This window comes from Trichechus manatus, unplaced genomic scaffold (genome assembly GCF_000243295.1).
Source record: "Trichechus manatus latirostris isolate Lorelei unplaced genomic scaffold, TriManLat1.0 scaffold00258, whole genome shotgun sequence".
Taxonomy (NCBI): Eukaryota; Metazoa; Chordata; class Mammalia; order Sirenia; family Trichechidae; genus Trichechus; species Trichechus manatus.
The window spans coordinates 2,380,884-2,395,080 of NW_004444194.1; the positions used below are offsets into that span (position 1 = coordinate 2,380,884).

At 40.5% G+C, this 14,197-nt stretch overlaps 1 pseudogene; it reads right to left on the minus strand.

Annotated features, from left to right (window-relative positions):
- Nucleotides 1-3,592: 3,592 nt before the first annotated feature.
- Nucleotides 3,593-4,320, minus strand: LOC101345176 (serine/threonine-protein kinase MARK2 pseudogene; annotated as a pseudogene).
- Nucleotides 4,321-14,197: the final 9,877 nt, after the last annotated feature.

Below are 14,197 nucleotides of genomic sequence, written 5' to 3' on the forward strand. Positions count from 1 at the left end.
CTGCTGCCAGGCCCCAAGGGATCTGGCTTCTGCCTTTCACTGGCAGGTATTACAACTCTTTTGGCTCTGCCAAAAAGTGCCTGGAGGCACCTCACTCTGCCAGCAAGTTTCCTGCCCTAAAGCGCTTGCTCTCTTACTCAGTGGGTTGGCAATACCAATGCAGGCAGCACCTCACCCCATGAGCTGGGAGGCCCACCACAGCCATCTTGCACCATTCTCCTGGTTCCCACCACTTGTACCACTGCTACACCCATCTTGTGCCATCTCTCACCATCTCCACTGTCAGTGATCTCTCTCTCATGGGTCTAGGAGGTTCTCAGTACAGGAACCCCAGGCCCAAAAGATGCACTGTACTCCAGACTCTTCTTGATGGTGGTGAAGTCCCCCTCAACCTCTGTGGGATTAGCCCTTTTATAAGCCTACTCCTGCTACCAAGACCATGAACTGACCAATCCCAGTGGTAGGCCATGGTCACCTAATTTGCATAGTAATTGACCAATTCCTGCAAGGGTTTTACACACCTTATTTGCATAGTAAACTGCCCAATCCCTGCAAGATACATAAAATAGACCAATTACAGAGAAGGCGGTGGCTCAACCAATTATTTTTGGCAGAATTATAAAGCCAAACCCAGAAAGGCCATATATACAAGAAACCTGCTGCATTGCAATTTATAATAAGCAAAGACTCAAGGGTTACATTTTTTTCTATGGGTTTTTTTTTTCACTTCTTACCAAGCATTCTATAATAATTCTCAAATCAGCCTTCTCTGTGAGCATGTGCCTACAAGGCAGATTCTATTTTCTCTTAAGATCTCACAATGTGATCCTAACACACCCACAGAAAAACTTCTGCTACTTCTCAATGCCCACCAATGTTGCAGCTACATAGAATGTCTTACCCCTTCCAGATATATAAGACAGACTTATTTGAAAAAGTATTCATTGTTTATCTGAAATTCAAATTTAACTGGGTGTCTCTTATTTTTATTTGCTAAATTTGCCAACCCTACCCAGATCACACTCTGTGCTGTCAATGCTCCCTAGCCTTGTCACCCTCTTCCTTTCGCTTAGGATGCCCTCCAGTATTCTCCTCTCTTTGGCAAAATCACCCTTTAAAAGCCAACCCAGATGTAATTTTCTCTGTAAAATGTCCCCCTTTTTCCTCAGGTACTTAGACAATCCTGTGATACTTTTCTTAAATTTCTGTTAAAGCACTTGGCTTACTGAATTGGCTACCTGTCTCCATCACTGACACTGAGCCCTTCAAGACCTCTACTGGGTTTCGGATATCTTTGTATCTCCATGTCTGGTATACAGTAGATACTTAATAGAAGTTGGTTAAAGGAATGAATTAATGAATGTCTTCATAAATGAACTACAGCTATCACCTATTAACTGCCATCCTACTCTTATGTCCCCCTCTGCAATTCACTTTCCACACTGATTCATCTCCTTAAACAGTATTTTTCAAACTTTAAGTCATTCCTTTGCAGGTAGAAAAATTAATTCAGTGAGTAAAAACCAGCATGAAATAGAATCAAGTGAAATAGGGTAGAGGGTGATGGAGTGGAATGAATGGGAAAATACAGGCTACCATGTAGTAAGACTAAGTCTTGTTTGATCTTAAGTTTCAGGTGTGTGTGTATGTATGTGTACTGGATTTCAGCATATAACTTAGTTTTACTGTGGGTTATGGTCAAAATAGTATGAGACATTGTACTAAACGTTAGCTTGTGCACCTCATGCCCTGCTGGGCACATCAGAATTAGATGTGAGTCTCTGTTAATATTTCTTGTGATTTCTTGTAACTACCTTCAGTAATCTTCAATGGCTCTTCATTTTCTATAGGATCAAGTCTTTAGCTTTACATTCAAGACCTTCCATAATCTGGCCACAGTCTATCACTTAGTCCTTTCTCCCACAACTAAGTCCATTACACAAAACATCCAGCTGAGACAAATGCTCTTCTCTTTGCCCTTCCCACCCTTCTGAATGTACAAGACATAGTCTTTGCTTCATAACTTTTGCAGGCAATTAGACACTCATTCCAGTTTCTCCTCTGATTCCAGACTCTCCTTCTTTCTCTGTGGCTCCAGGCAAATAGATACCAATTGTACCTGAGATGGCCATTCACAGGGTTTTAATACCCTAGGCATTAGACAACGAACAGAACAGAAATACTAAAAACAATATTAAGCCAATTAATTGGAATATCCAAAAAAACAATGACTCTAAATTGCTGAACCAAGAAAAACAATCCCATGAAGTGTTTCGTTGAACATAAACAGCATCAATAGCTACTTTTTAAAATAATATATGTAACACAATATTAACCAATTATATCTTTTTCAGGTGTACAATTTAGTGATTTCAATTACAAATTGTACCTCTATCCCCTCCCCGCTGTGAGAAAAATTATACGGTCATGCCAGCATCCTCGCCCTCTGAAGGAAATACATAGTTATACCAGCATTCTCCCTCACTCGATATTTTCCAGAAAAGTAGAGAAATCTATCAGTAGAGACCTAGCAGCCCTCCTCATGTTGAGAGTGAACACACACTTGTGAAGGTATGTAAGCCGGCCCTTCTTGCCTTTATCTCCCCCACCCCCTGTTTTAGACAGCAAATGTTTGAATTGCCTGTTCAAATTCTCTATCAAGCCATTTCTCTTAGGGTGATATCCCTCTGCCCATCGTTGGACATTATGCATCGTAAAGGGTGTTCCTTGGTCTGAGGAAATGTGACTTGCTGGGCTTAATTGGTGCAATTTCTTGTGTTCCCATTCTTTAATAGTATTTTGATCATTTGCATCTACCAGCAGGTATCCAAAGCCCAAACCAGAACAAGTGTCTACTCCTCTAAGAACCCATTTGTAGACTCCTGGGGCTATCAGCACCAGAGTTGGCAGCTACGTGCAGGGCTTTCACCCTGTGGCATATGCCCATAGCCATTGCGTTCTCTGTCTATTGTTGAACAGACATTATACTTCTTTTTGGCATTTTGTGCCTCAGGGGGTGCAAGAGGACTATGTCTAGTTTCAGCCCATATTTGCATTTCCTAGACCCAGGTGGCCACCTCATGAGAGCACAGGATATCTCCTCATTGGTTCCATTCAACTTCTGATCATGGAAAAGGGTTTTTCTGATGGGCTTTGAAAGGTTCTACTTTAATGAACCATGGATGAAGGTGGGTCATGAAGATGAAGAAAAAAGCTGTATGTGGAGCCACTCCCAGATTACAGTGACCCCCAAGTAGATTGAGGTGGTGGTGAACATGGGTTATACATGGGAAGAGATTCAGGACTCACTGTTGAACCCAAAGTACAATGATGTGTTGGCCACTTCTCTGCTTTTGGGCCACAAAACATCTGAAATGGAAAGCCACGCCAGTACCCTAGAATCCCAGCCTTCAGCTGATTGCATGGATAGGCATACTCCTTCCTCATCCAATGAGGTACAGCCTACCATCTATGTTAAACACAAGCAGTGGAGTTATATCAAGTCTTCCTTCATCCATGGATGTCTCAGGACTTCTTCTGGTGTGCCTCTCATGCTGAGGTCACAAATAAAAATTTTGCTCAGCAGGTGTTCTCACTGCATAGATATGTGGAAGAGAATATCATATTGTCCCTTTAGTACCTGATCCCACAGCTCCATGAAGTTCTTTCCACCAAAATGCAGGGATTCACTAACCATCAAGTACAGGATGCCTCCCGGACTCCACACATCCTCTGGAGGGCTGTCATAATTTTCTCTTTGTAAGAGTTCCAGGCAGAATAAGAGGGACTGCCACAGAAGGTATCCAGCTTGTTGCCCATGGTGAATTCATCTCCAAAGCCAAAGTCTGGAGGTTTGATGCTCATTTTCTTGTCCACTACCAGGTTTTCTGTTTTCAGAGCCCTGTGAACAATACCGTTGTTGTGGCAATACTGCACAGCTTACGCTATCTGGCAGACTTTGGCTTGGGTCTCTTTTTTGCTCAGCCTGCCATGAGCTGCTAGGTAATAGAACATCTCCCCTCTACTCACATATTCAGTTACTATGTAGAGTGTGTTCTCATTCTCAATGACTTCAAACGGCTTTACAATATTTGGATGATGGACAGCCTTCATAATTTTTACCGCTCAAGGTAGTCTGCGGAGGCTGGAGGAAATATGCTGGGTTTTGTCAAATATTTTAATGGCTATCTCTTTGCCAGTGAAGATGTGCTGGGCCAACTTCACCTTGGCGAAGGTATCCCTGCCAATAGGTCTGAGGAGGCGATAGTCTACCACATGGATCACCTCCCCAGCATAGATGGCTAAGTGGATCTGCAGCATGTAGAGTGGGGTCAAGAAGGCCTGCTATGCTTTGGCACAAGAGGTGCGCTTGTGGTAGGATTAAAAATGGAAAAAGGTGGTGGCTAAAAACAATAAAATATGGGAAAAATGAGTTAAAACATAAAAAAAAAAGTTCAAGTGTTTTGCCCATTTTTCTACTGGGTTGCCTGCCTTTTTCTAATTGGTTTGTAGTTTTTCGTTAGGTATCTCAGATATGATTTATTGGTTGACTATGGCCCTACGTGCATTTCCTCCCCTCCCCACTCATCTCTATTAACTCTGATGCCACTTCTTACTATTTTATCCATTGCTGATTCTTTTCCAGCCACTAGACTTCTTGCTCTTGGAATATGCCAGGCACACTCCCCCCTCAGGGCTCAGCACTAGCTCCTACTTCTGCCTGGAATGTTCTTCCCCTAGAGATCCACATAGCCCCTTCCCTTACATCTTTCAAGTCTTTGCTCCAATGTAACTTTCATAGTGAGGCCTCCCCTGCAACCTCTTAGTAAAAAGGGTGGTAGTATCCCATATAGTCCAACATAAAACTACTGTTGATTAAACTATTCCTCTACAAGGAACTTACCACAATGAATCAGAACATAAGCCAGTGAAATAAAAAAAGACAATCCAAACAAGAAGAAACAGAAGCTGTTTATTCAAAGATTTCTACAGCAAAGGAGTCAGCCACCATCACATGCATTTGGCAGAGTCTCCAAGGCAAGTAGGGCTGGGGAAGCTTTGTAGTGAAAAAGGAAAGGCTTCAGATATGCTCTGATGTAGGTTGTTGGCCAATGGCCATCTTTCTTCCCTGCTCCATTAGGACAATGGATAGTGGATCTATGGGGTTTCCTGGGAGGTTGGCTCAGGGCTAGAACACTCTCAGGCCAGTGGTGGGGTTCTCTGTCAGGCCCTCCTCAGGCCCACGTCAGCTTCTACCTTCTTTTCCCCTCCAAGCCAACCACTAGAAGTGGCCCACCCCTGACCTCAGGCCCTTTGACCTGAAGTCTGGGAAACTGGGCTGAGTGAGGGCCAGTCCTGGGTGGGTGTGGCTGATGGCTTCTGGGGCCGCAGAGATGATGGTGAGTCAGAATCAACTTGATGGCAATGGTTTTTTTGGTTTATATGGACACTTGACTTACGACAAGCAGCACTGAAGAGTCGTGGGAAAATGACAATTTTCAATAAGCAATGTTGGGTAAATTGGCTATCTACATGGATAAAACAATGATTTTCAAACCCTTGCCAACACCATCCACAAAAGTTAATATCAGGGAGACTGTGGTACTAAATGTGAAAAGTAAGACATTGTAAAGGAACAAACAGGAAAAAAATAATTTCAATTTTGAAAGGCGAAAATTTCTCAGACAGGAGAGACTTTAAAGGAAATTTTTAATAAATGTAACTACATTAAAATTACTCTTTTTCTGCTCATCAAATAACACAATTAAATTAAACACAATTAACACAATGAAAAACACAACTGTTACCCAAAATAGAAAAGTGCCAAGAGGTCTAACCAGAAAGTTTTGAAGAAAAATAAAAAATTAAAACACAGAGTTAGAGTCAATGCCAACTGGAAATCTGCCTTGTTGAAGGTCAAGTTGTAAAGATATGCATGTGTGTATAACTATGTACATAAACACATGTATATGTAATAATATGCATATATGCATAATATGCATATGTGTATATGTACGGAGCCCTGGTGGTGCAATGGTTAAGAGATCAGCTGCTAACCAAAAGGTCGATGGTTCGAACCCACTAGCCGCTGTGGGAGAGAAAGACGTGGCAGTCTGCTCCAGTAAAGATTACAGCCTCGGAAACGCTATGGGGCAGTTCTACTCTGTCCTACAGTGTTGCTTGTAATCAACTTGAAAGCAATGGATTTGGTTTTTTGTTATTGTTTTGGTTTTTTTTTTTGATACATATGTACACATGTGTGAGGGTACCAATCAGTTGACATCCAGTCGATTCTACTCATGGCTACCCGCAGCATGCACAGTAGAACTGTTCCATAGAGTTTTCAAGGCAGTGACCTTTCAAAACCAGATTGCCAGACTTTACTTCCGAGGTGCCTCTGGGTGGGTTCGAACCAACAACCTTTCGGTTAGTAGTCCAGTGCTTAACCATTTGCACCACCCAGAGGCCACCTGATTAGACTGTAAACTAAGTTGATTTGGAAGTGGGGGAAATATGAACCCAAAACCCGATGCCCTCAAGACATAAATTTAAACAAATTTATTACTTTCACAACAAAATGACTATCTTCTCATTGTCAGAAAAGATGATGTCCTATTTCCTCACATCAAACATTGTCTTTAGTACAAAACGGGAATATTTGATTTACATCAAAAGTAAAAATATAACAATATAAAACAAACAGGTCCCTGTTTTCCAGGTGTTTAATTTTTATGCCAAGTGCTTACCCACCAAGCCAGCAGGGTTCCTTATACAACTCCAGTTAAGATCGCAGCATTTTATTTAATTTTTATGTTTTATATTTTCTTATCCCTCAAAATGTCAGCAGTTTGAGGGTTTTATTTATTTATTTTTGAAGTTAAAAAAAAACAAAAAACAGCGACTTTCCTGTAAAACCTTAGGCCTTTTACAATTTGATCCAACGTAGTATGACTAAGTCACTCCTAAAAATGAAGTCTAGGTTCTCCACCTCTACACGCCATTGTACTTCTTCATTGCCTTGAAAATTTCTTATTCCCGCTCTAATGCGCGCGCGCACACACACCCACACACACACACCCACACCCACACACACACCCCCACACACCCACACACACACCCCCACACACCCACACACACACCCACACACTTTGTTGGATTTTAGCTTCTCCTTCTTAGTGAAGACTACAGTCTTGTTAAGAGCCCTAAGCATTTCAGAGTTACACTCCAGATGAAAATATAACAATTCTTTTTTTTAAATTTTCATCTGTTCAGAGAGAGAAATCAGTTTAAATTTGAAATGTAATGTTCAAAATTGAAATTAAAATGGAATATAAAAAGATCTCATGGAAAATGTTTCCATAAACAAAACAGAAAGATTGTCTTCTGTAATTAAAACCAAGTAAATCCCACAGATGTTAATGAAAGTCATTCATAAATTTGACAGAACTGATGTCCTGTATTTTTTTCTTTTTTCTTCAGTATAATATCTCACCAAGTGTGAAGACCAAAGCTTCAGACCACTAGTTTTGTTCTATGTTTTTTCAAATAACCAAATGGTTTGGTGCAAGATTGTGTATTGTCCTATTTTTCTTTCTCTCCCTTTTACTCATCATACTTTGTTGAGTTGATTCAAAGACCAAAACAATCGCCTTTTGTACCTTCAACCCTCCATTTAAAAATATCTTCATTGATACGGTAAGGAGTCTGTTCTCCTGTGGGAGCTTGGAACAGAGTAAAGAGGCCGTGTCCTCTCTGGGCTGGTGAGGCCCAGGAGTGTTGGGGATCATCTCTATCTGGAAAATCAGCTGCTGGTATAATTCACCTGGAATCTTGTCCAGCTTACTGACAGCCCAAGCAGGTTATACATACGGTCTATAGTTCCACAAAGATGATGGCATCCCTGGGACCACCAAGCATTTGCAGAAAGACAATAGATAAGATAGTAAGCTCAGAGGGAAGAACTTTGCCCTGGGCAATAATTAATAGAAAAACCAGCACAGTGACATAAAGTTGCTACTGAAGATGCTTGAACAGTGAGAGATTTTCCACCGGTTAATATCCATCAGAAAATGGAGTGTCCTCACAGTTTTCCCCTTTTTAACTCTGATCAGCAAAGGAATGCCTGGAAATTCTAGGCAAGGAGACAATCTAAGTTAAGAGTGGGAACAGTAAACTTAATGTAGTAAGGCACTGCCCCACTTTTATATATAAGACATTCCTAGGACTGTGTATAAGATAAATTCTACAAGATTTTGGCAATAAGATTATATACTATGAGGGACAATTCTTTATTCCTAGTCAGTTTTTTAAAATTACAAATCAGTTTACCATAATTATTTATGCTCTTTAAGTCCCTAAGTATTATTCCAGATATAAAATTATTAAGACCATAGATTAAGTATTAAATAGAGGCAAAATAAAATTTTAAAATAATGTATCATTCTAGTTAATATTTAGTAGTCAGAAAGAACTGATCTTCAAGTTGGGAAGAAGGATTTCATTTTTTAAGGGGGCGGAGCTGGAGATTGTGCTGTTGATTTTGGTGGGAATCAATAGTCTATTCAACCCAACAGCATCTTCAACAACACAGATGCCAAATTGCTTTATGCTATGTTAAAAGAAAATTCTGACAAAGCTAAAATTAAATTTAAAAGTTCTGTGGTTTCAGAAAGATTTCATGAATTGGGCTGCACGGCTCCAGTGAAATCAGGAAGTGCCCCTCTGAATGAAAGCAAGCTGAAAGGTTATTGAGAAAACAAAAGGCAGAGAAGAAAAACAAAACATTTTTCAAAGATTTTGACTATCAGGTCATATGGAGAGCCAGATGTACAGGATGTGTAAATTACATCTAAATTTATCTAAGCTAAAAAGTCTAAGCACATAAGCAAGTCAAAATGTGTGTGTAAGAAAAAATATGCATATCAATGGAGTCAAAGGAGATAGGAATTTCAAGTGGGAATCTTTGAGGTGACATCTTTCAGGCTTTTCAGCTCCAGCAAGTCTGGAAGACAAAATACAGATCGTACATGACCTGCACAATCTAAAATATTTTCTACTTGACCCTGTTCCTAAAAAGTTTACCAATCCCTGAAATAAAGTACTGTCCTCTCTTCTGTTCTAAACTGATATTTTAAAACATATTAGCGTGTCCCCAGTATTCCCTAATGAAAACGTGGAATCTCTATAAAACTCCATTCTCACAATTGATATGTCATTAAAAGTTTTTTATTCTATATGTGAGATGTGAAATCAAATAACATTTGATCCTTTTCCTTATAGTCTAAGTAGTAATTTTCATGACAGCTGGCTCCTTGCCTTTTTTTTAAAAAAAATCTTTATATCCCCTCTGCTTAGCAAAATCTCTGATGTGGGGTGAAAATGCCAGAAATTATTGTTGATTGAATACATTAGTCTATACAAGTCCTGATTAAATAAACTGAATTAATAAAGTTCTGGAGCTAGAAAAAATCTTAGCTGTTGTATAGTTAAACTTCACGGTGATTATGGGTAATACCACAATGCAAAAGCCTAATTTTGAGGTTGTGGACTCACAATCGTGCATATGTCAAAGCAAAGGCAGCCTTATCAGCTCTGTGGGGACTGGCGGATGACAGGAAGAACTGGATGAATGGTGAACTTATCTTGTTACCTTCTCTATTATAGGAAATGGTCCTTCCATCTCTAATGAAGAAGTAAGAGTGATGGTGCAACCCAGCCCATTGTTGGACAGCAGCAAATATTAAAGATCCTTCTTTATTCTGAGTCAAAATCAGCTTCCTTATAATGTCCATGATCGGTTTAGTTTGTCTGAAGGAATATGTCAGTTTTCACCCCTCTTCCATGTAAGCACCCTTCACCTCTTAGATGGCTGCTCTTGTTCCTGCCTCCATCCCCCGGAGTCTTCTCTACTCCTTAGAAAATGGGAAATGTTCCTTCATCTATAATATCCTGTTTCAATAATGTCTTCCATATGCATCGATGTTAATTCTAAATTGTGAGACACAAGAATAGACCGAACCCCTCTAGGTGTGTACTGAAAAGCATTGCATTTGCTTCTAACACTGGAGATAATCTGCAGCCCAACGTCTCCAGGTGTGTGTGTGTGTGTGTGTGTGTGTGTTCAAAGCCATATAACACATACAATATGAGAGAATGGGAGCATTGAAGTCAAAGGGTAAAGAGTTTCATGCAATAAACGTTCAGAACTCAAATGCCAGGGAATAATTATATAAGTGACTATGGGTTTGGCTACTAGTAGATTATTAGTGATATGAACAATCACAGGTTGGTGTAGTATTAAAGGAGAAAGTCAGATTAGGGGAGAAAATGGGTAGAAAAAGATTACCAAGTATCGGAAGGGTGGGAACAGTGGTTTCTAAAGCATGGGAATTTGGATTCCTTGAGCAGAAGGGTCAGCTCTTCCTCAACAAATGCAGAAAAGGAATAAGTCTTAGCAGACACACAACATGGTACCTACAGAGAGGAATGCTAGGTGACCTGTTGAGCCTATCCGCTGGGTAATAATGAGTTGATTTGATGGTAAATTGACAGATCAGGGAAAGCAGGATAGGATGGATGCTCTGTCAGAGTATGTGGTCTGGAGGAGAAAGAAATGAGACTAGAAGGTGACTGATGGAATGAAGATAAAAAGGAGGATTTGCGATCTTGGAATTCTGGAGGACACTAGAGTTAGGAGATGGGAAATCATAGAAGAAAGGCGGTGGTTAAAGTGTAGGATATTGGAGGTCAGGATTCAAGAAAATGAGATGATCCAAGGAACTTCTTTCCAACAATCCTTCCACTGCACTGGGACTCCAATGCACATTTTTTATTCACCTCCATAATATCCTTCCTTTCACTCTTCCCTCTTTATCACTTCCTTTCTTCTTCTCTCCCTCCCTTCTTTTTCTCCATTTGTTCTTTCGTCCCCAGCTGAAATGCAATGTCAATGATAATCACTGTCTTCCATAAACACTTGCCCTTTTCCCCGTCATTGTATTTGACTGGCAGGAAGACTGCCCTGGTATATCCAAATCTCCCCTTTCTCTATACTTGCATCTGTGCCACTGAAAGTGGTTGGAGAAAATCACACACCCATGCAGAATGGGTTAACTGTAAATGTATGACCACACGCTCTCAAGGGGCCTTTAATGCTACCCATAAGCACAAGACTTTCCGGCTCATGAACTTTTTCATCTTCCTAGATGACTGCGTGGTTTAAAGTCAGGAATAGTGTGTGTCAGGGTTGCAGCTTTTCACTATACTTACTCAATCTGTGTGCTGAGCAAATAATCTGAGAAGCTTGATCATATGAAGAAGAATGTGGCATCAGGATTATTGGAAGCCTCATTAATAACCTGTGATATATAGATGACACAACCTTGCTTGCTGAAAGTGAAGAGGACTTGAAGCACTGATGAAGATCAAAGATTACAGCCTTCAGTATGGATTACACCTCAACATAGAGAAAACAAAAATCTTTACAACTGGGCCAATAAGCAACATCATGTTAAATGGAGAAAAGATTGACGTTGTCAGGATTTCATTTTACTTGGATCCACAATCAACACCCATGGAAGACGCAGTCAAGAAATCAAACGCATTGCATTCGGCAAATCTGCTGCAAAAGACTTCTTTAAAGTGTTGAAAAGCAAAGATGTCACCTTGAAGACTAAGGTGTGCCTGACCCAAGCCATAGTGTTTTTCAATCGCCTCCTATGCATGCAAAAGCTGGGCAATGAATAAAGAAGACAGAAGAAGAATTGACGCCTTTGAGTTATGGTGTTGGTGAAGAATATTGAATATACCATGGACTGCCAAAAGAAGGAACAAATCTGTCTTGGGAGAAGTACAGCCAGAATGCTCCTTAGAAGCAAAGATGGTGAGACTTTGTCTCACATTATTTGGACATGTTATCCGGAGGGATCAGTCACTGGAGATGGACATCATGCTTGATGAAGTAGAGGATCAATGAAAAAGAGGAAGACCCTCAATGAAACGAGATAGATCGACACAGTGGCTACAACAATGGGCTCAAGCATAACAACGATCAGGAGGATGGCGCAGGACCTGGCAGTGTTTCTTTCTGTTGTAAATAGGGTCGCTATGAGTCGGAATTGACTCGATGGCCCTAAAAACAATAGATGACTGTTATGTTTTCTGTCTCCTCAAACCTCAAAGACCTCCTTGCCCATCCTCATTCTCAGCTGATTACCTTGCCTTCTACCTCACTTAGAAATCTGACGAATTTAGGAGAAATTTTCCACTAGCAACCACCACCACTACTATCTACCCACCTGCTCTGTCCCCAAATGCTCCACTTTCCCACCTGCTACTATAAATCCTGTGTTTCTGTGAAAGCCAGTTCTTCTATCTGTACCTAAAATCCATCATCCGCTCTCATACCCTAGGACACATCCTCAGCCACTGTCTCCTCTTTCTTTACTGAGTTACCTTCACATTATACAAACAGGTTGCCATTTTCCAGACTTAAAACATGGTCATGGGTAAATTTTATGTAATGTCAATTATATCTTTTTAAAAAATTTATTGTACTTTAGGCGAAAGTTTACAGCTCATGTTAGTTTCTCATTCAAAAACTTACACACATATTGTTTTGTGACATTGGTTGCAATCCTCACAATGTGACAGCACTCTCCCCCTTTCCACCTTGGGTTCCCTGTGTTCATTCGTCCAGTTCCTGTCCCTTCCTGCTGTCTTGTCTTGCTTTTGGGCAGGAGTTGTCCATTTGGTCTCGTATATTTAACTGAACCAAGAAGCACATTCCTCACGTGTTATTGTCTGTTTTATAGGCCTGTCTAATCTTTGTCCGAAGTGGTTCAGGAGTGATTTCAGTTCTGAGTTAGCAGAGTGTCTGAGGGGTGAATTGTATCTTAAAAAACATTTTTGTGCTCCTCAGCCCACTTTCCCTTCCAGATCTTGCCCCTCTATCCTGTTCTCCTTTTCAGCAAAGCTCCTCAAGAGAGTAGTCCAAGAAGATCGTGTAGTCTTCTCTTCCTCTACGCTACTCTCTTTTAAACACTTTCCAATAACTGTCACTCCCATAAGGCCACCTGAACAACTCTCATCAAGATCATCAGAGACCTCAAGATTGCCAAGCCCATGGTCAATGCTCAGTCCTAATCTTACTTGACTTTTCAACTCTACTTGACACTGTTGATCGTTCCTCTTAAAACCTTTCCTCCTCTCAGTTTTCCTCCTACCTCATTGGTAACCCACTGTACTTTTTTGTTGGCTTCCTCATCTTCTCAATGTTTGAATGTTCCAGAGTTCAGTCCACAAACTTCTCTGTTCTCACTTCCTGAGTGATTTCATGGCATTTTATGGGCTTAAAATCTTATCTATAGACCGATGACCCCAAGATGCATATCTGCAGACTCATAGATCCAACTGCCTTCTAGACATCTCTACTTGGATGCTTACTAAGGCATATCAGACTTGACAGGTATGAAAACCTAATCCTGATTATTCCCCCAAACCTGCTCCTCTCACAGTCTTTCCAGCTTTATAAATGGAAAATCTCCGTTTTCCTAGTTCCTCAGGCCAAAATCCTTTGAGTTGTTCTTGATTCTTCTCTTTCTCTGTTATCCACATCTAATCCTTTAGCCAAACCCATCAGCTCTACCTTCAAACTACATCCCACACCTGACCTTTTAGCACCACCTCCACTGCTGCCACTCCGGGCTCAGCCACCATCATTTCTCCTTGGTTAGATGACTACATACTAGTTTACCTCGGGCAGTGCCAGTTTATGCCTGTATCCAATCATAATTATAAATAGCACCCTCTTTCCGTTTCAAAGCTTTCAATTTGATTTTCAATTTCTGTTTGGACAGTAAGTTATATTGCCACTGTACCTACTGTTATATTGCAATAGCTTTCTAATTAGTCTCAATGCTTCTTCCTTACTCCCCCACCCACAATTAATTCTCAATTTAGCAAATGAAATGATTCTTAAAAAAATAAGTCTGATCAATGATTTCTCTAATGAAAAACCCTCTAAGAGCTTCCAATATCACTTAGAGTAAAAGCCATATTTTTCCCAGTGGCCCTCTAGGACTCTGCATGAGCTGCCCCTGCTTCATCTCTTACCTCTCTTCTCCCAAATATTTCTACACTTGATTTAATGCACCATAAATCCCTGTACAAAAGCTAAAGTGGAACTGCAGGTTTGGCT